This window comes from Phyllobates terribilis, unplaced genomic scaffold (assembly GCF_046119375.1).
Source record: "Phyllobates terribilis strain yellow unplaced genomic scaffold, ASM4611937v1 Scaffold_12__6_contigs__length_324123572, whole genome shotgun sequence".
Classification (NCBI taxonomy): Eukaryota; Metazoa; Chordata; class Amphibia; order Anura; family Dendrobatidae; genus Phyllobates; species Phyllobates terribilis.
In genome coordinates, this window is record NW_027362772.1 from 203,266,157 (window position 1) to 203,286,721 (window position 20,565).

Genomic DNA, 20,565 nt, shown 5'->3' on the forward strand with positions numbered 1-20,565 from the left:
CTGGACATCAGTGTTGTTACGCTTGTGCTCTGGCTAAGTTGCCTTGTTAAGTTCTTTGTGCTTTGGACAATTGATATCCTGGGACTTCTTGTTCCACCAGTTTTGTTCCCTTTAATCTTCATTTCTGCAACTAACTTTTCTGTTAGGAGGTCTCCTGTTTTTGCTCCCAGTCCTTAGATCTTTTAGGGACCCCTTTCCCCTTCCTTCAGGTCTTTGTTTGAGTTCAGTGCAGGAGTTTCGGTGGGGCTAGTCACAAGGAATAGGGCACCCACCCCAGCACAGGGTTAAGCTGAGTCTCAGTGCAGGGACAGCTTTTCCCTCCTATTCCTTAGTTCTAAGTTGCAGAACTTAACAGCGTCACCATCCCACTTCTCAGTCTTCTCAAACGCTCTCTGCTCACAATCAAAGAGGATGCATTGCAGGCGGAGCACGATGAGATGGAGCAAGGAACCAAAGAGGGTGATTCCACACAGAACAACCTCATCTCATCCCAATGTGGACTGGGTGACAATGAGGAAGAGGAGGAGGTAGAACAGGAGCTAATTTCCTGAGCTATAGATGGTACAACCTGCACAACTGTCATACCTTCTGTTCAGCATGGATGGCCTGAGGACAGGAAAGAGGAGGAGGAGAGCATGGTCAGTCATCCTCTTGTTGAGGACACGGAAGTCATGTCTGTTATCAATCTGCCACACATAACTGAGTTTAAGTTACGCTGCCTTTCCTGTGACCCTCGCGTTGTCCAAATTTTGGATGACAGTCAATACTGGTTGGTGACACTTCTAGACCCACGCTACAAGGAGAACTTTCTGTCTCTTATTCCCTTGCAGGACAGGCCTAATAAAATGGTGCAGTACAAGAAGGCCCTTGTTGCGGAATTATTTAAAAAATTCCCATCTGAAAACGGTGGCGGCAAAGGTCACAGTTTGTTGGACAATCAAGTAATACAGGCGAGTGAGACACAAATGCAATCCAGCAGAGGCAGGGGAACACTGTCAAAGTTCTGGGACAGTTTTCTCAGACCCTCCCATCGCACAAGCCCTGAGTCGCAGGGTACTCTTCCAAGGAGAGAAAAGATTTGGAAGATGATGAGGGAGTACCTTGCCGACTGTACCAACATCCTCCGTGATTCCTCTCTGCCTTATAATTATTGGGTAACCAAGCTGGACACGTGGCATGAACTGGCTCTCTATGCCTTGGAGGTCCTGACCTGTCCTGCTGCTAGCATTTTGTCAGAGCGCGTTTTTAGTGCCGCTGGTGGAATTATAACCGATAGGGGCATCCGCCTGTCAACTGAAAATGCTGACAGGCTGACTCTTATAAAATTGAACAAGAGTAACAAACTCAAATCCAGTGTCTTTTTATTGGGAAGTCTAACTCTATTTCCATGCACCTCTGTGTTCACACCCAAACATGGGTATACACTTCCTGATTTTGTCTATCTGCTGTTGTCCTCCTCCTTCTCGTCCAGCCATGTCTCAGATATCCCCACGATGTCATAATCATTTTCCAACAAAATTAATTCTAATTCCTCCATTTTGTTGGTGAGGCTTCTGGCATTAGTGTACATGCATTTTATGTATCTCTGTACCTCTATTCCTTCTTACTATATTGACTTTTCTAACCCCACCCCCAATTTCTTTATATGTGCCAGGTCACTATCTGCACTATCTTCCCCACCTATAAAATGAATACCCTCCCCCTAAATACCTAGTTTAAATACTCCTCCAACCTTCTAGCCATTTTCTCCCCCAGCACAGCTGCACCCTCCCCATTGAGGTGCAGCCCGTCCCTAGCGTAGAACCTGTAGCCAACTGAGAAGTCGGCCAGTTCTCCAGGAACCCAAACCCTCCTTCCTACACCAATTCCTGTGCCACTTATTTATCTCCCTAATCTTCCATTGCCTCTCTGGCGTGGCACGTGGTACAGGAGTATTTCAGAGAATACCACCTTGGAGGTCCTTGCTTTAAGCTTGCAGCCTAATTCCCTGAAATCATCTTTAAGGACCTTCCACCTACCTTTAACTTTGTCATTTGTGCCAATGTGCACCATGACCGCTGTGTCCTCACCAGCCCCTTCCAGTATTCTGTCAATCCGATCAGCGATGTGCCGGACTCAAGCGCCAGGTATGCAGCACACTGTTCGATGATCCCTGTCTTTGTGACAGATTACACTATCTGTTCCCCTAATAATTGAGTTCCCCACTACCAACACCTCCCTGGTCTGCTCTGCTCTCCAATTTCCCCCCTTACTGGAGATTACACTCCTCCGGCTTTCAGAGGACATGCCTTGCTGCAGCAGTGCTACCCCTGTAATGGGAAGATTTTTTTTTTACAGAGACCCTCCTCTGTGTCTCTTCAAAGGGGTATGGGTTGTGTCAAAATTTTTGGCAGCCCTTGCAGTCACTGCATATGCAATAACAGTATAGGAGACCCACTTTTTAATAATGGGAACAACAAAGCATAGCCGACAGCTGGTCCTTTAAGAATAGTAAGGCTGTAAAAATAGTGTTTGTGACTTTCACAATCCCTCCTTCATAAATGAAAAAGGATGTGTCTGATGATGTTTCACACACCACATGGCCAGATAAGGTTGTAAAATGTTAAAATGACATTTCCCAGTGAATGCATTTGTCACCATTGAAAGCAATGCAAAAGTGCAAAAACGCATGAAAAACACTATGTGTGAACATAGCCCAAGGTGTGGAAGAGCAGTTTTGTTTTTGGTTATTTATTTTGCCTTATATACAAGTCATTACCCTGGAAAAGATGTTCCTTAACATATTTCCTAATCCATTTTGATTTCGTTTTTGTATGTTTTATTGTGAGTCCGTAAAAGTGGCATAATACCTCTGACAACATTGTTGACAGCAGTGACCTGGGAGTCAGAAATGCTTCCAGGGGTCTTCCCCATGCTGTTCCCATGCCATTTGAGCTCTGTTCCCATCGATTTGGGCAATTTTTAGGCCCTCTGCAGGTGGGGGGGAGCCACCTGAAAAATGCTCGAGTTTCCCATAGGCTTACATTGGGCTCGTTGCTCGGGTCGAGCACACGAGTATTCCAATTTGCTCAACCCGAGCAACGAGTACCCGAGCATTTTAGTGCTCGCTCATCACTACTCATTATCACCCAATTCGCATTGAGATGAGGTTGGGCTACATAGTTCCTTGCTTCGCTCCTCTTTAACTGTGAGCACCGAGATTTTCAGTAGACAGAAAAGCGGGATGGTGATGCTAATTATGGTGTCATCGGCGCTCACCATCTTGATGGAGTCCTCAAAGTTTTGTAGGACGGCACAGATGTTAGACATCCATGCCCACTCATAAGTTCTTATGTGATAAGTCTGACCTGAATGCCAATGGGCATGTTGACACTGGTACTCAACAACTGTCATCTGCTGCTCACATATCCTTCCAAACATCTGCAAAGTTGATTTCCAACATGTGGTGAGATCGCACAACAGTCGGTGAGCTGGCAGCTGCATATGCTGTTGAAGCACTGCCAGGGTGGCGGAAGCTATAGCTGACTTTTTGAAATGGGCACACATGCATTGTACTTTCACAAACAGCTCTGTCAGATCTGGGTAGGTTTTGAGAATCCGCTGAACCACTAAGTTTAGCACATTTAGTGCTCTCTCATTACTAATGTGAACCCCTGTATGGAGAACAATATCAGCATGGAAAAATTAAAAGATAAAATACAGCCTGCTTTGTATACCACGGTATTAAGAAAACCAATTTTGATTATTTCTTGTGTACCCCTGTGACAAAAATATCTGCACCAAAGAATTAATTTCACTAGAGGAGTAGAACTAGTATAATGGTGACTGACAACTCTTCCACTACAGCCAAACGCAATAGACGGCGACCCAATCAGGATTCCCCACTTTTCCAAAAATTAGTGGCAGACACCAGCAAAGTGGCATCATATTTCAAAAAATTAGGGCCTAAAACCAACAAAGTGGCATCAATTTCAGTACAGTACAAATTGTAGAATTAGGAACGACACCTCTTCCCCTACAACCAATCCAGTAGATAGAGACCCTATCAGGATTCCCCACATTTCCAAAAATTAGTGGCAGACACCAGCAAAGTGGCATCAATTTCACCAGAGTAGAAGTATTTTAATAGAGACCGAAACCTCTTCCACTACAGCCAATCCAATAGATGGAGAGTGGAGACCCAATCAGGATTCCCCACATTTCCAAAAATTAGTGGCAGACAACAGCAAAGCGGCATTATTTTCAGTGCAGTAGAAATTGTAGAAATAGGAACGACACGTCTTCCCTTAAAGCCAACCCAGTAGATGGAGACTAAATCAGAAGTGTTTAAATTTCCCTAAATTAGGGCCTGACACCACCAAAGTGGCATCAATTTCACCAGAGTATAAGTAGTTTAATGGAGACAGAAACCTGTTCCACTATAGCCAAACCTAATGGGTGGAGACTCAATCAGGATTCTCCACATTTCCAAAAATTAGTGGCAGACATCAGCAAAGTGGCATTAATTTCACTACAGTAGAAATTGTAGAATTAGTAACCAAAAACTCTTCCACTACAGCCAACCAAGCAGATGGAGACTGAATCAGGAGTGCACCATCCTCTTCAGTCGTTCACCACATGTCAGACTTGTACTCGGTTGTGCAGGTGCACAAGCTGGTCTTATAAATGTGTGAAAGGGCTCCCAGAAATTGCTTCTGCCACTTACAAAACTGCTGCTGCTAATATTTTGGCATTGATGAATTGACGTGCCGGACTTTGGAAGTGTAGAGCTGCGATGAACTCTGTGTGCCTCACTACTGGCTTGTGGAAAACCTATCTTAAGGTTGTGTAAAAGCGTGTTTCGATACTTCAGCATTCGCGGGCCCCTTTCCAGGGAGGGAAGCATCTGGCAAAATTTACTCTTATAACGTGGATCTAACAGAGTGGCAACCCAGTCGTTAGCACTATTTTGTATCATAAGTAGAGATGAGCGTTGTTCGACTCGAACTGTTCGCCAATCTCAAATTCGAGCTGTTTTGGGCAGTGTTCGAGCCGTTCAGCGAACACGAACGATTTGAGAAAAATTCGGCTGTTCGAGGTTATGTTCGATAACTGTTCGTGCACCAAAATCATAACTGGATTTTTTCTCAGTAATGATGAAAATTAATGTTAATACGCAGTTTGAGTGGACAGCGGGGCGGGGGGAGGGGCAGGGGATGGATCTCTGCAGGAATAATGAAGATCACCATTTTTTTTTCTCTTTCTCGCATTTACAGTGGGGAGGTGCAATCTGTCAGCCTATCAGCAGCGCACACACGGAGCGAAGTGCTTTTTTTCACACAAGCAAGGGCATGTGTGATTGGCAGTGTATGTCACATGTCCTTGCCCTATAAGACCAAGCCATTTTCCCCGTCGCCACCATTTTCTCACTGCTGCAGCTGCGTGTTAGACGGCACCGCTGTTGCTGTGTGCGCTATACCTTGTTAATTTCAAGCCAATTTTCGCACAAATATACAGATAGCTTGGGAGTAGGGAATAGTTGTGATTGCAGTCCTTTTAAGGACTAGGTTACAGCATTTCCTATGACTTTTATCAGGCTGGTCTGTGCTCTTAAATAGATAGGTTGTGGGAGTAAAGACTAATTGTAATTGCAGTCCTTTTCAGGACTAAGTTACATCAGTTCCTATCAGTTTTTGCCAGGCAGGTCTGTGCCAGTGCTGTGCAAGTTTTTTTCACAGCATTTGGCTGAATCTAGCAAAGCTAATCCTTTTTGGCCTATTGCAGAGTGTGTTAGTCAGTGAAGTAGCCTATCTGTGTTGCAAGATACACCACCTGTGTATAGAATACCAATTTTTTTACTGCACCTAGTGAAGTAAAACCTTTTTTGCATAGCATCATTCTATTAGTCCATCTATACTGACCTCCATAAGGTTGTAAATTGAATATAATTTTTTTCTGTATCTAGCTCTGAAAAAATATTTGTCCTTCTAGCAGTGTGTGGGACTTGTTCTACTAGTCCATCTATACTGACCTCCATCAGGTTGCAAACTGAATATAATTTTTTCTGCATCTACCTCTGAAAAAATATTTGGGCTTCTAGCAGTGTGTGGGACTTGTTTTATTAGTCCATCTATACTGACCTCCATCAGGTTGCAAATTAAAAATAATTTTTATCTGCATCTAGCTCTGAAAAAATATTTGGCCTTCTAGCAGTGTGTGGGACTTGTTCTATTAGTCCATCTATACTGACCTCCATCAGGTTGCAAGCTGAATATAATTTTTTTCTGCATCTACCTCTGAAAAAATATTTGGGCTTCTAGCAGTGTGTGGGACTTGTTCTATTAGTCCATCGATACTGACCTCCATTAGGTTGCAAATTAAAAATATTTTTTTGTCTGCATCTAGCTCTGAAAAAATATTTGGCCTTCTAGCAGTGTGTGGGACTTGGTCTATTAGTCCATCTATACTGACCTCCATCAGGTTGCAAATTGAATATAATTTTTTTCTGCATCTAGCTCTGAAAAAATATTTGTCCTTCTAGCAGTGTGTGGGACTTGTTCTACTAGTCCATCTATACTGACCTCCATCAGGTTGCAAATTGAATATAATTTTTTTCTGCATCTAACCCAGTCAATAGTTTTGGCCTAATACCACAGTTTGGCCACTCAGCTCTGCTCGGTTCCCATCCATTGTTTTTTTGTGCAAACAACTCCAGAGTTGTGAATTAGTTAACCACCAAAATGAGTGAAAAAAGGCCTGCTGCTGGTGGAAAGGGGAATAGGCGTGTTGGGAAGGGGAAAAAAGGTTTTGTCCGTGGGGTAGGTGTTAAAGCAACAGTAACATCTGCAGAAGAAAGACCATCTTCCAGCCAAACTAAAATGTCTACTTCTTTTAGCGGACAATGTGATATGATCCCTTTCTTACGGCTACGCCAATCGCTACAAATTCCAGATGAGGCACAAAAACAGCAGGTGCTTCAACGGATATCAAGTGTTCCTTTAAGTGGGCTCTCCTCCACATCAACTTCAACATCACAAATACTCCAGTCCTCAAAGGTGTCACCCCAATCGCACTTGCTTCCTCACAGCTCCCAAATCTCCAGCTGCCCGTCTGAGTATGAGGTAGAACAGATGGTTGAGTCTGCAGAGCTGTTTACTCATACTATAGCCTGGGAATCAGAGGTCGGCTCCAGCGCTTCTGTGAATCCAGACGAGGAAATGATCTGCACTGATGCCCAGAATCTTTATGAGTCGGATCCAGGACCAGACGCTGAAGGTTCTGACCATAATGTAGACCCTCAATTCCAAACTGTAACTCCTGTTGGTGGAGACAATGAGGAAGATGATGATGAGACTCAAATACCTGATTGGAGCGACAACTTTAGTTTTTTGTCAGAGCAGGAACAGGTTGGCTCTGAGGACGACGGGTGTGATAACGCACAGGGTGATGATGATGAGGTTGGAGATCCCACTTACTGTCAACCCACAGTCAGCCAAGAGATGAGGTCAGCAGAGGAGGTGTAGGAGAATGCTAGTGACGACGAGGTCAGGTAGAGCCTTCCTGGACAGAGACGTAGTACTGGAAGCACGTCAACAACTGCATCCTCAAACACAACTCTGCCTCTCACCACAAGTCGTGGTGGCTCTTCAGGTCGCATGGGTGCTAAGCCTTGCATAGCCTGGGCATTTTTTCAAATCGATAAAGATGACCCAACTCGTGTTATGTGTAATATTTGTCAGCAAAAGCTAAGTAGAGGCCAAAAAATACATAGTTTGAGTACTTCATGCATGAACCGGCACATGGACATGAAGCATAAGTTGCAGTGGGAAGCTCACTGTGCTACAATGCGGCCTAGCCGGCCAGGCCAACCACCGTCTGCCATATCTTGTGCATCCGCGGCCTCTTCATCCTCTGTGACTGGGGGGACAGCAGTCACACCTGTTATGGGGCGCAGACCGGCCACCTCTTTACCCGCAACAGCCAGCGTGATTGGCAGGTCATCATTTTCTTTGGAGGTGGTAACACCAGCTGGTGTTGAGCGCTGTCCGACATCGATAGCACCACCTTTGGATCAAGGCAACCTAACATGTCTGCCTGCATCTTGCTCACAGACCGGCAGTTTGCCGGGGGCACCCTTTTCAACCCCGTCTAAGCACAATAGCCAGCCCTCGGACCCTCAGATGTGGACAAGTAAAAGACCATTTCCTCCTAGCCATGAGAAAGCTAAGAGGTTGAATTTCACCATCTGCAAGCTCTTGGCTACAGAAATGCTGCCTTTCCGCCTGGTGGACACAGAGGATTTTCGAGACCTTATGTCCATCGCAGTGCCCCAGTACCAGATGCCCAGTCGGCACTACTTCTCAAAGAAAGGTGTGCCTGCGCTCCACCAGCATGTCGCACACAACATCACCGCTTCTTTGAGAAACTCTGTGTGTGACAGGGTGCATATCAACACAGACACTTGGACTAGTAGGCATGGACAGGGGCGTTACATGTCGCTGACTGGGCAATGGGTAACTATGGTGACAGCAGGACAAGGGGCTGCTGTCCAAGTCTTGCCGTCCCCACGAGTTGTGCGTCAACCCTCTTTATCTCAAAGTTCCTCCACTGCTTCTGCCTCCTCAACCTCCTCTCGGTCCTCCACCTGCACTCAAAGCCTGTCTGGTCATGCCACAAGCTTTCTAACTGCGCAGAAGGGATCCTGCACACCTCCTTACTATGCTGGCAGTAGGGCTCAACGTCATCAGGCGGTTTTTACTTTGAAATGTCTGGGAAATGTGAGTCACACAGCTGAGGAGTTGTGGTCAGCTCTGGAGAACCAATTTCATGAATGGTTGTCTCCACTGGACCTGAAACCAGGGAAGGCCGTGTGCGACAATGCTGCAAACTTGGGTGCGGCCCTTCGCCGGGGCTATGTCACACACGTGCCTTGTATGGCTCATGTGTTGAACCTGGTTGTCCAGCAATTTTTAGCCCACTATCCCGGACTAGATGGCCTTCTGCAGAGGGCACGGTCGCTGTGTGCTCACTTCCGCCGTTCGCATCCCGCAGCTCAGTGACTTACATCTCTACAGAAGTCGTTGGGCCTGCCACTTTACCGGCTAAAATGCGATGGCCTACCCGGTGGAATTCAACTCTGCACATGTTGCAGCGACTGTGGCAGCACCGACAAGCCCTGGTGCAATACGTTCTAACGTATAGCCTGGGCCAACGAGATCCAGAGGTGGGGCAAATCACGCTGGAGGAGTGGTCTCAGATCAGGGACCTATGCACCCTTCTGCACAGTTTTGAAATGGCGACGAAGATGTTTAGTGCTGACGATGCCATTATCAGCATGACTATTCCGGTGATTTAGATGCTGGAGCACATGTTAAACAGAATTCGGAGTCAGGTGGTGGCACAAGAGGAGGTGGAGGAAGTAGAGGAGGAGGAGTTGTATGCGGAGGGGCTAACATCTGCAAGGTCCAGACGGTCGGCAGCACCAAGGCGGCAGGCATGTGAGGGTGCAGGAGATGGTTTTACCAGGGCGCATGGTAGCAGCCAAACTAGTGAGGAAGGTGCAGGAGCCCAGGAAGAAGTGGAGGACGAACTGATGGAAGACTCATCAGATGAGGGAGACCTTGATCACATTTCTGTTGTGCGAGGTTGGGGGGAGAGGACAGAGGAAGGAAGCATGATTGTTACCTCGCCACCAACACAACAGGGACTTGGTGCTCCTGGATGCGCAACACACATGAGTGCCTTCTTGCTGCACTACCTGCAACATGACCCTCGAATTGTGAGAATTAGAAATAATCCTGACTACTGGGTTGCCACACTGTTAGATCCCCGGTACAAAAGTAAATTTGCAGAAATTATTCCTGCCATAGAAAGGGATGCACGCATGCAGGAGTATCAGCAGAGACTGTTGCAGAATCTTACATGTGCTTTTCCACAAAACACCAGTGGTGCACGTAGTGAATCTCACAGTTCCAACTGTGGGACCGTCGAATGTTCAGCACTCAAACCGTAACAGAAACACAGTATCTGCTGGTAACATCAATTTTGCGGAATCATTTCACCACTTTTTTAGCCCATCCTTTGCAAGGCCACAGGAGACAAGAAGTCTGACACATAGTCAACGCCTAGAGACGATGGTACAGGAGTATCTCCAAGTAAACATTGAAGCCATGACTGTGTCACTGGACCCTTGCTCTTTTTGGGCTTCCAATCTGGATAAATGGCCGGAGCTAGCCACTTACGCCTTGGAGATCTTGTCATGCCCCGCAGCAAGCGTTCTGTCTGAACGTGTGTTCAGCTCTGCTGGTGGTGTGCTGACAGATAAGCGCACGCGGCTCTTCACTGATAATGTAGACAGACTCACGTTTATAAAGATGAACAAATCATGGATCCGAAACGACTTTTCTACCCCTGTGTCATCCTGGGAAGAGTAAAAGCTTGATGATTGGTTAAAATCACCTCACCAACCATTTTAAGCTTTCAAATTACTAATCATGTTTATCTGCATCTTTGCTGGAAAATTATTTGGGCTTTGTAGCAGTGTGCAGTACTGATTCTATTAGGCCATCTATACTAAGCTCCACCAGATTTAAAATTACTAATCATGTTTATCTGTATCTTCGCTGAAAAATAAATTGGGCTTTGTAGCAGTGTGCAGTACTGATTCTATTAGGCCATCTATACTAAGCTCCACCAGATTTAAAATTAATAATAATTTTTAGCTGCATCTAGCCCGGAAAATAATTTTGGGGCTCCGAGATGCTTAAGATACATAAGTTCCTTCTTGCTGCACTACCTGCAACATAACCCTCAGATTGTCAGAATTCGAAGTAATCCTGACTACTGGGTTGCCACACTCTTAGATCCCCCACACTCTTCGATCAACCTTTTCATTTTAATAAAGACCAAAAAAATGGTCATTTTTGAAATTATAAGCATTAGCACGTTATTAGAAACTGAAATCAAACAGTTTTCAACTCAAAACTTCATTCTAGGTGATGTTACATTTGCACATAGGACCCCTTGTTCGAAAGGAGCTTCTGAACTCTCTCGTCCATTGAATTTGTCAGATTTTGGATGGTTTCTGCTTCAATTGTTTTGCATGAGAACAGAATACCCTCCCAGAGCTGTTGCTTAGATGTGAACTGCCTCCCGCCATCATAGACACTCCTTTTGATGATGCTCCAGAGGTTCTGAATGGGATAGAGGTCAGGGGGGCATGGGGGTCACACCATAAGTTTGTCCCCTTTTATGCCCATATCAGCCAGAGATGCAGATGTGTTATGAGACGGTGCATTATCATGCATAAAAATGATCTTGCTGTGGAATACACGGTTCTTCTTCTTGAACCATGGCAGGAAGTGCTGTTTGAGAAACTCCACATACATTATGGAGTTCATCTTTACCCCTTCAGGGATCCTAAAGGGGCCGACAATCTCACTCCCCATGATTCCAGCCCAAAACATTACTCCACCTCCTCCTTGTTGGCGCTGTAGCCGTGTTTGCGTGGGGTGTCCATCAACCAGCCATCCTCCACTCCATCCATCTGGACCATCGAGCGTTGCACGGCACTCATCCGTGAACAAAACAGTTTTGAAATCAGTCTTCATGTAATGTTTGGCCCACTGGAGCCGTTTCTGCTTGTGTGAAGTGGATAGAGGAGGTCGACAGGATGGCGTATGCACAGCTGCAAACCTCTGAAGGACCCGGCATCTTGTTGTTCGGGGGACGTTGGAGGCACCAGCAGCTTCAAAAACTTGTCTGCTGCTATGACAAGGCTTTTTTGCCGCTGCTCTTTTAACCTGACGTAATTGCCTGTAGGAAAGAGTCCTCAATTTGCCCTTATCAGCACGCACACGTGTGTACTGTGAATCAGCTACATACTTCTTGATTGCCAAGACACTTCATCCTGATCATCGCACAATGTTGATTGTAGTCATGCCTTGACCTAAACACTCCACAATTTGTTGCTTCTCAGCAGCCGACACATCCTTTTTCTTTCCCATTTTGGCAGAAAATGTAGGCTACTTAATAATCTGGGACAGCCTTCTTAAGTAGTCTTGCCTTTCATTGGACACACCTGCCAAACTAATTAGCACAGGTGTCTGCAATTGCTTACAGTGATATAAAGAGCTCTGACACACATCACCATCAATGAGTTTAACTGACAAACAAACAAATTCTTCCCTTATCACTCCTTAACACTTTTTGCATAATAATTTGGAACACAGTGTACATGTGCTTTTCCACAAAACACCAGTGGTTCACGTAGTGAATCTTACAGTTCTAACTTGCCAACCGTGGTCTGTATGGAGTTGTTCAATAAAGGGCGCAAATTTAAGATAACATAGATGGGAGAGGTCTCTATGAATAGGAATTCCTAAGTATTTGATACCCTGTGAGGGCCAGGCAAAGGGACAGTTGGACTGGATGGAATCCTGTATGGATTTTGGGAGGGAGACATCGAGGGCCTCAGACTTCGCTGCATTGATTTTAAAATTTGACCATGTAACAAAGTGATCTATTTCAGCCATAACAGCAGGGATGGATATATGTGATTGAGTGATATATACTCGGACATCATCAGCAAATAGAGAGCACTTGTACTCGGTGCCTCCCACCTCAATCCACCTAATATTGGGGTTATGGCGAATTGATGAGAGCAGGTGCTCCGTCACTAGGATGTATAAGAGAGGGGACAGAGGACATCCCTGCCTTGTCCCATTGGTGATTATGAAAGGTGATGAAAATGTTCTGACGCGCCCCCTGGGCCTTGGGACACCCGGAGCCGGACCCTTTTTGGTGGATGCTGGTGGTTGTAGTCTCTGTGGCGGCGACCCGGTTCCGTGGCTCAGGGCGGTCAAACCAGTGACGGAACTATTTATGTGGTTTTGATGTTTAAATGTCCCACTACGCCACCCGTGGATTGCGGTCAGAGTGAACCGCCGCTGCAGGGCAGACCGCTGAGGCTGGTGTTGTGGGTGCAGCAGAGCGTAGCATAACTCCCCACGGGAGGAGTATAGCCTCAGGGCAGTGTATGCGGAGGATGGGGGTGATGGTGCAGGGCAGCAGCAGTAACGACACGGAGTCAGTGATGCAGTCCAGGGCCTTTACTCACAGTCCTTATTATCTAGACCACGTCTGCAGGTAACGGCTGCCCACGGCGTACTGTGCTCACCAGGTGAGGGGCTCAGACAACTCCCAGATAACTTTGGAGTGCTTCACAGGACCCCCTTTGTGTGTCCTTTGTCTGGCCTTTCTTACCAACCCTTTTGTCCGGCTGCCTCGGGCCTCCTTTTGGTAAACTTGGCGCCAGTTTCCCTGACCCTATGTGGTGCCTTCCTAGCGGGTGTAGCGAGGGGCTGCGCCACATAAAATGTCACAGCCTCCGGTTTCTAGCTGAGGGTCGTTTCCTGCCTCCACTAGTTTCGGGGACCAGTCTCCCCCTTTGGCCTGACCCCTCCATGCAGGTGGATTCGGGCGTGTGGTGGCGACTCGCCCATCCGCACCCCTGGGATCCCTTCGTTCCTCATTCCTGGAGCCTTCTCCGCTCCTCTTCCTTCCTTCCTTCTCCCTCTTCCAGGCCTGGGCCTCTGTTACTAGGCCCGCCTCCGGAGCAGAGCTCATGCAGAGCTCCTGCTCCCTGTCACTTCTGCTCAGACTTCTCTGCACTGAACTAAGATGGTGAACACCTTTTATACTCCCTTCTCAATGCACCCAGGAACTGCTTCCTCCCTGCTCCTGCACTACAGGGTTCCCCTTCCTCAGTGTTCCCTCCCCCCACTCCAGCCAGGGACAGGGACTGTCGTGCCCATCTCAGGGGCATATTGGTCGCCCTGCCCCATGGCAATGTGGTGTAATGCATGCAGGTGTCGGGTCCTGATCCACACTCCATCCTTACCTGAGAGTGAGATATCACACCTCTGGGTGAGGTGCAATACCTCTGTAGCAACCGAGCCCTCAGGGTGCTACAGTTCCATTTATCTTCAGCCTAGGTGACGTATTGCGATACAGGGCCGTGATTTTGGCTATAAAAGGGTCCCCTAGACCCCTACCCCAAACTTTTTAAGAGAATAATATATGGCGTGCCAGGAGATTCTATGGAATGCTTTCTCAGCATCCAACGAGAGTATCTAATTACAAATTTTTAACTGCATCTAGCCCAGGAAATACTTTGTGCCTAGTAGCAGTGTCTGCTAGTCAGCGGATTATCCCGGCTGTTAAGCAAGCTACACCACCTGTAGTTTGGACACTTAATTTTTTTCAAAGGAAATGCTTCAGGACCACGGGATACTCAGTGAAGAGCATCAGGAGGCACCCCAAGGCATAGGGGCTGGGACTGGTGGTAGGACGCCTTGCGGTGGAAAGCCGAGCTCGATCCTTATAAAAGCTTTTTAACTGCAGCAGCTTTAGTGGACGCTACTGGAGCTGGAATTACGCGGCTGCTGGCATGAGACTTGCCTTTCAATAGATCCTTGTAAAAGGATTTAAAGTGTATTCATTCAAATTAGAGAGACAATTTAAATTAAAAAGCTTAGAGCTTCCTCCACCACTGGGGGGGCTCGCTCGACCCACCAGCGGACAGGCACCAGTATTGGGAGAGAGGGGCTGGTCGTCAGGGTCCACCGCGGCTCTGGCACAAACCCGGCGACACAGAGGTGGCACGGGCAGGAACGGACTGGCCGTGTCGATTTCTCACTTTTTGGATTTTAGAAGGGCATGACATGCCTATATCTGTGTCTCCCCCTCCTTTTACTCCACCTCTTTTATTTTCGCATGACTATATGTACTTGCCACTTTTCCATGTGTTAGTTATGTTTTCTGAGCAGTTTGTCAGCTTTTGGACACCTTTGAAGGTGTTTTCTATGTGTTTCTATGTGTTTCTATGTGTTTTTGTTTGCCTGCCATTGGTTTTAATGGTGTTCGACGAACAGTTCGACGAACAGTTCGGCGAACACACGGGTGTTCGACGAACCGAACCGAACTCGAACACTACGGGGGTGGCTCAACACTAATCATAACTATACGGGGATCATGTTGTAGATGGTGCAGCAAGAACTCATTCATATGTCGCCCTCTCCTGAGGTTCAAGCCCATGCTGTGTTGATGGCTGAGTAATTTTGATACTTGTTTCCTCGGTCCCCTCCCACCAAACATGAACAGAGAGGGGATGATTATCCTTTTCATGTTCTGACTTTTGCTCGCCCATCACCTCTTCCATTTGTTCCTCACCTTCACTAACACTTTCACTAACAGTTTTTCTGGTATCGCCAACGCCCCTCGATCGCAGTGAAGCACCCTCCCTTGGCACCCTGTGATGTATCCTAGTGAATGACGTTAGTAACAGAAGAAAGTATTTTTTGACTGTGGATGAGGCCTGTATAACATAGAATATATGCTCAAAGATATTTCAAACTCCGATCTAGCCTGCTGTATCACGTTAGTCACAGTAAAAAATAGATTTATTTACTCTGCATAAGCTCTGCATACAGCTGAATTTCACCGCCACTAAAAGCACTAGGTGAGTGTAGCAGAGTGTAACACTTCTGTGACACAAAAAAATCTTTGGTGGACTGTGGCTAGCAACAGAAAAAATCTTTTTTTTTTACTCTGAAAACAGCTGACATTCACCGCCACTAATGTAGTAGTTGGCGTATATCAGAGTGTGTAACGTTCGCCACACAAAAAAAATCTTTGGTGGACTATGGCTAGCAACAGAAAAAATATATTTTTTTACTCTGAAAATAGCTGAAGTTCACTGCCACTAAAAGCACTAGGAGGCTTATAGCAGAGTGTAACATGTCTGCGACACAAAAAAATCTTTGATGGACTGTGGCTAGCAACAGAAAAAATCTTTTTTTTACTCTGAAAACAGCTGAATTTTACCCACTAAAAAAGTGACAAACTGGGCTTACATAGTTGGCACTATCACATTAGCAAATGAAAAAAAAATTTGTGTGCTCTGCACTCAGAAGCTCTGCATTGACAAGCTCTGCAAAATCAAAAAGTGGCCTATAAGGGCTTGCTTGCTTGCTTGCTTTATCACATTAGCAAGTGTAAAAATAGATTGAAGGTATACCCCTGCATGGAGCACAGACAGTACAACCGATGCACAACACTGTTCTATGCCATAGACCCATCTCTTTGTCAGAATCTCAGTAATTGCACAAAAAAAAAGGGCTATGAGGTTGATTGAACAGGTACACAGCACAGGACTTACCTATGCTATCTGACTTCCACAGAAGCGCCCATCTATCTAGCTAATATCTCTCATTACACAGGACAGAGCACACTGAGCAGCGTCAATCTCCTTCAGTGACATGCATAAAATGGCGCTGAGGGAACATGACTGCTTTTTATATGGAGAGGACATGTGATTTCAGCAGCCAATTGCAGAAGCACTTGTGTCTGGGACACTGTGGATGCTTCCTGCGCTCTGATTCGCTAGCCGCGCTTTCCTGACCTAAAGTTACTGCCTACAGAAAAAACAAAAAAACAGTGCACTGCTGATCTGTCCTGTTATGAGCTACCACAAGCCCCCTCACTCATCTTCCACATCTCCCCGCTCATTATACACAAGCACTATGCTAGCAAAACTGTAAAAAACGCTGTAGTTGTAATCACGTAAATTCGCAGAACATTACAGATTTTGCCGAATTTAACAAATTTTGCTCGCCTTTCTGATCACGAATCCAAATGTGCCACATTCATGTCGAACTTAAGTTTAGAGATCGGATCTCGAACATATTCGCTCATCACTAATTCTGAGTACCCACCTTTCATGTGTACAAAATCAATTCATTATCATTAAAATGATTTTTGGACTATTTTGTTTATCAGGCACTGTATCATGTTGTATAACCATAAGATAGACAATGTTAGAACTCTGTTCTGCTTGCTGATTCAATCGGTTATCAACTTATCACGTGATTGTTGAGATACTATTGAGATGCTGTTGAAATCCAGATGTTGGAGTCAGGTTCTACCCCACTGAAGAGCCCCATAGCAGCTGCAAGGTTTACACTCACTATAAACTCTCCTGAAGGAGAAGTCACGACCCACCGGAGGATTCTTCGGTTCTCTGGTGGGCCAGTCCAACCCTGCCACCATCTCATAACGTCCGTATTAGCAAGAGGCAGCGTTTTAACAACATGGTGGAAGAGTATGTGGCCACAAGTCTTTACTTACTGATTGATGGGTCTGCCCCATTTAACTTCTGGGTTACCAAATTGAACACATGGCCTGAGCTTGCCCTTTACTCTTTGGAGGTGCTTGACTGCCCTGCGGCAAGTGTACTGTCGGAAAATGTGTGTTTAGCATGGCAGGAAGCGTGATCACAGTCAGGCGCATCCACCTGTTCACAGCCAATGTGTCCAAGCTCACGTTCATTAAAATTAACCAGGCGTGAATCCCACAGAACTTGTCGGTACATTTGGCTGAATAGATAATTATACCAGCTGCACCCACCCATTGTACTCAACTGCAGCTTGTTCATTCTATTCGCCATTCCCAATGTTTTGTGGCCTCCCAAAAAAAAAAAAAAAAAAAGTCTGTTTTGCATAGTACCCCACAGAGGCTGTTTTGCTGAGTACACCCGCACAGGCTTTTTTGGCAGAGTACTCCCACAGAGAGGGGTGCAGAGTACACACATACAGTTGTGCTCAAAAGTTTACATACCCAGGCAGAATTTTTCCTTTCTTGGCCTTGATTCAGAGAATATGAATGATAGCAAAAAACTTTTTCTCCACTCATGGTTATTGGTTGGGTGAAGCCATTTATTGTCCAACTACTGTGTTTTCTCTATTTAAATCTTAATGAGAACCAAAAACATCCAAATGACCCTGATCAAAAGTTCACATACCCAGGTGATTTTGGCCTGATAACATGCACATAATTTGAAACAAATGTGTTTGAATGACTACTAAAGGTAACATCCTCACCTTTGACCTGTTTGCTTGTAATCAGTGTGTGTGCATAAAAGTTTCTGGGATCCCTCTCTCTTAAAGGGGCTGCGCGCGCCGTCCTAAGGAGTCCCCGGCCAATAGCCGAGGGTCCTCCCATATATAAGGCACCTCCTCCAAAATGGAGGTGCCCAAGCAAAAGTTGTTGCACAGTATACTTACCTCTGCTTCAGCCCTCAGGTCCAGTTGCCAGCCTGACTACTGTTCCAGTCCGCCAGTCTGACTACTCTCCAGCCCGACAGTCTGCCATCCGTTCTACCCGCCAGTCTGTCTATGGGCAAGTCCGCCCGCTTACCAGGAAGCACCTGCCAGTTACCTGCCAGCTACCTGCCGTGCCTGCTAGCCCACCTGCGAGCACTCGCCCGTTACCTGCCTTGCCTGCTAGCCCGCTCACCTGGGAGCACTAGCCTGTTACCTGCCTGTTACCTCATAGCCTACCTGGAATCTCCTGCTGTCACTTGCCGTGACCACCTGTCTGTTACCTAGAGACTTCAACTTGCTCTACCGTCACGTGCCGTGACCACCCGTCAACTATCCAGAGACTTCTGCCTGCCTGTTGTGTCCATCCGCTATACCGGTCAGTCCCAGTCTGCTTACCCATGGGAGCCACCTGCTCTCTTACAAGGTCGTCCCCAGAGTAGCACCTGGTCCCTCTGCTTGGTCCCTCCCTGGTCAAGGAGTCGTTAGCCGCCGTATGACCAGGGTCGGTCTGAGTTGATACGAAGTCACGCCCCTCTGGGTCCCTCCTTGCACAGCGGCACAGAAGTTCCACACCCGGACCCGTAACAGTTTACTTGGGCCATGGAACCCGGTGGCACCCAAGCTCCCTCACTCTCTGACCTATACCAGGAGGTGTTCCATCAGAGATCCCAACAGGAAACCATCCTGAACTTCCTGCGGAGTGTCAACTCCCACCTGTACACACTGCCTGTCCCTCCTGCGTCCTCTCCGAGTCGTACGACTCCCGCTCCGGCAGCGCCGCTGCCCACCAATACCATGGCATCCAGCCCCGGTCCCCGGCTTTCTGCACCTCCTCGTTTTGGTGGCGACCCCACCTTAGCTCGAGGATTCATAAACCAGTGCACCCTGCACTTTGAACTTTTGGCACATCACTTCATCTCCGACCGGGCCAAAGTGGCATTCATCATGTCCCATTTCACTGGGGAATCACTGGCAAGGCTAAATCCCCTGTGGGAGAGAGGGGATCCTCTGGTGTCCAACCTGTCGTCTTTTCTCGCTGCTTTCCGGAAAGTCTTCGATGAACCTGGGCGAAAAACCTCTTCAGCCTCCTCTCTGCTACGTCTCCGCCAAGGGAGTCTCACCGTGGGCCAATATGCCATGCGGTTCCGTACCCTCGCTTCTGAGCTTGCCTGGGATAACGAGGCTCTGGTGTCCGTCTTCTGGGAGGGTCTTTCCGGTTGGATTAAGGATGAGCTAGCCGGTCGGGACATTCCTACCACCCTGGATGACCTGGTGTCACTCGCTACCCGGATTGACATCCAGTTCCAAGAACGCACCAAAGAGACCACCCGGGAGAGAAAATTCCCCAGCCTTCCTCCTACTTTTCAGAGACCTGGGTGCACTCGCCCGAACCCATGCAGATCGACCAGACCAAGATGGTCAAATCTCGCCAGGATTCACGTTGAGCCGAGGGGAGATGTTTCTATTGTGGCAGTAAAGAGCACCTGATCCGTTCCTTCCCGGAGAGGCCAGGAAACTTCAGTGTCTAGGACCACTCGGAGAGGTCGTCCTAGGCAAAACTAAGCCCTCTCCATCCCTGACTTTGTCTGTCACTATCTCCTGGGGAGATAACCGTCTCTTTGAAATTGCTCATCTAGATTCTGGAGCTGCTGGATACCTCATTTCCCAGTCCCTGGTAGAGAAATACCGAATTCCCACCAAACCTCTAGCTGAACCATTGTCCATCGCCTCCGTGGATGGAAGACTCCTTCCGGTGACCATCCTGCTCGTCACTGAGCCCCTAAGCCTGCAGGTGGGAATGCTGCACTCGGAGAAAATCTCCTTCCATGTGCAGTCCGGACTCTCTCACTCCATATTGCTAGGTCTACCCTGGCTCCAAACACATGAACCCGTGCTGAACTGGCAATCCGGTGAAGTACTCCGGTGGGGGCAGGACTGCCATAGGACCTGCCTGATTCCGGTTCGCCCGACTCGTCCTCGACCTACCCCAGCTAATTTACCCGGTCTACCGGCTCCTTACTGGCCCACGCGGATGTCTTCGATAAAAAGAAAGCAGACACTGCCACCTCATAGGCCATATGATTGCCCGATCGACCTGATACCTGTGTTATGATCTGCAACATAGGCTAAGGAAGGAAGAGGAGAGCTGTCCCTACAGTAAGACTAAGCTGAGTCCCTACGTTGTAGCGGGCAACCTGTTCCTTGTGAACAGACCCGCCTTCGTCCTCGGCTAGTCTGAATGGAGACCTATAGAGAAAGGGAGGGGTCCCTAAAAGAACTAAGGACTGGGACAAAAATGGGACACCTTCTAACAGAAATTGTTGCAGAGCAAAAGATAAACTGACAAAAGTACTAGAGGTCCCAGAGAACCAAGCAAACTAGAGATAGATAGGCACAAAAGCACCTGGCTAGAGAGACAGTCAAA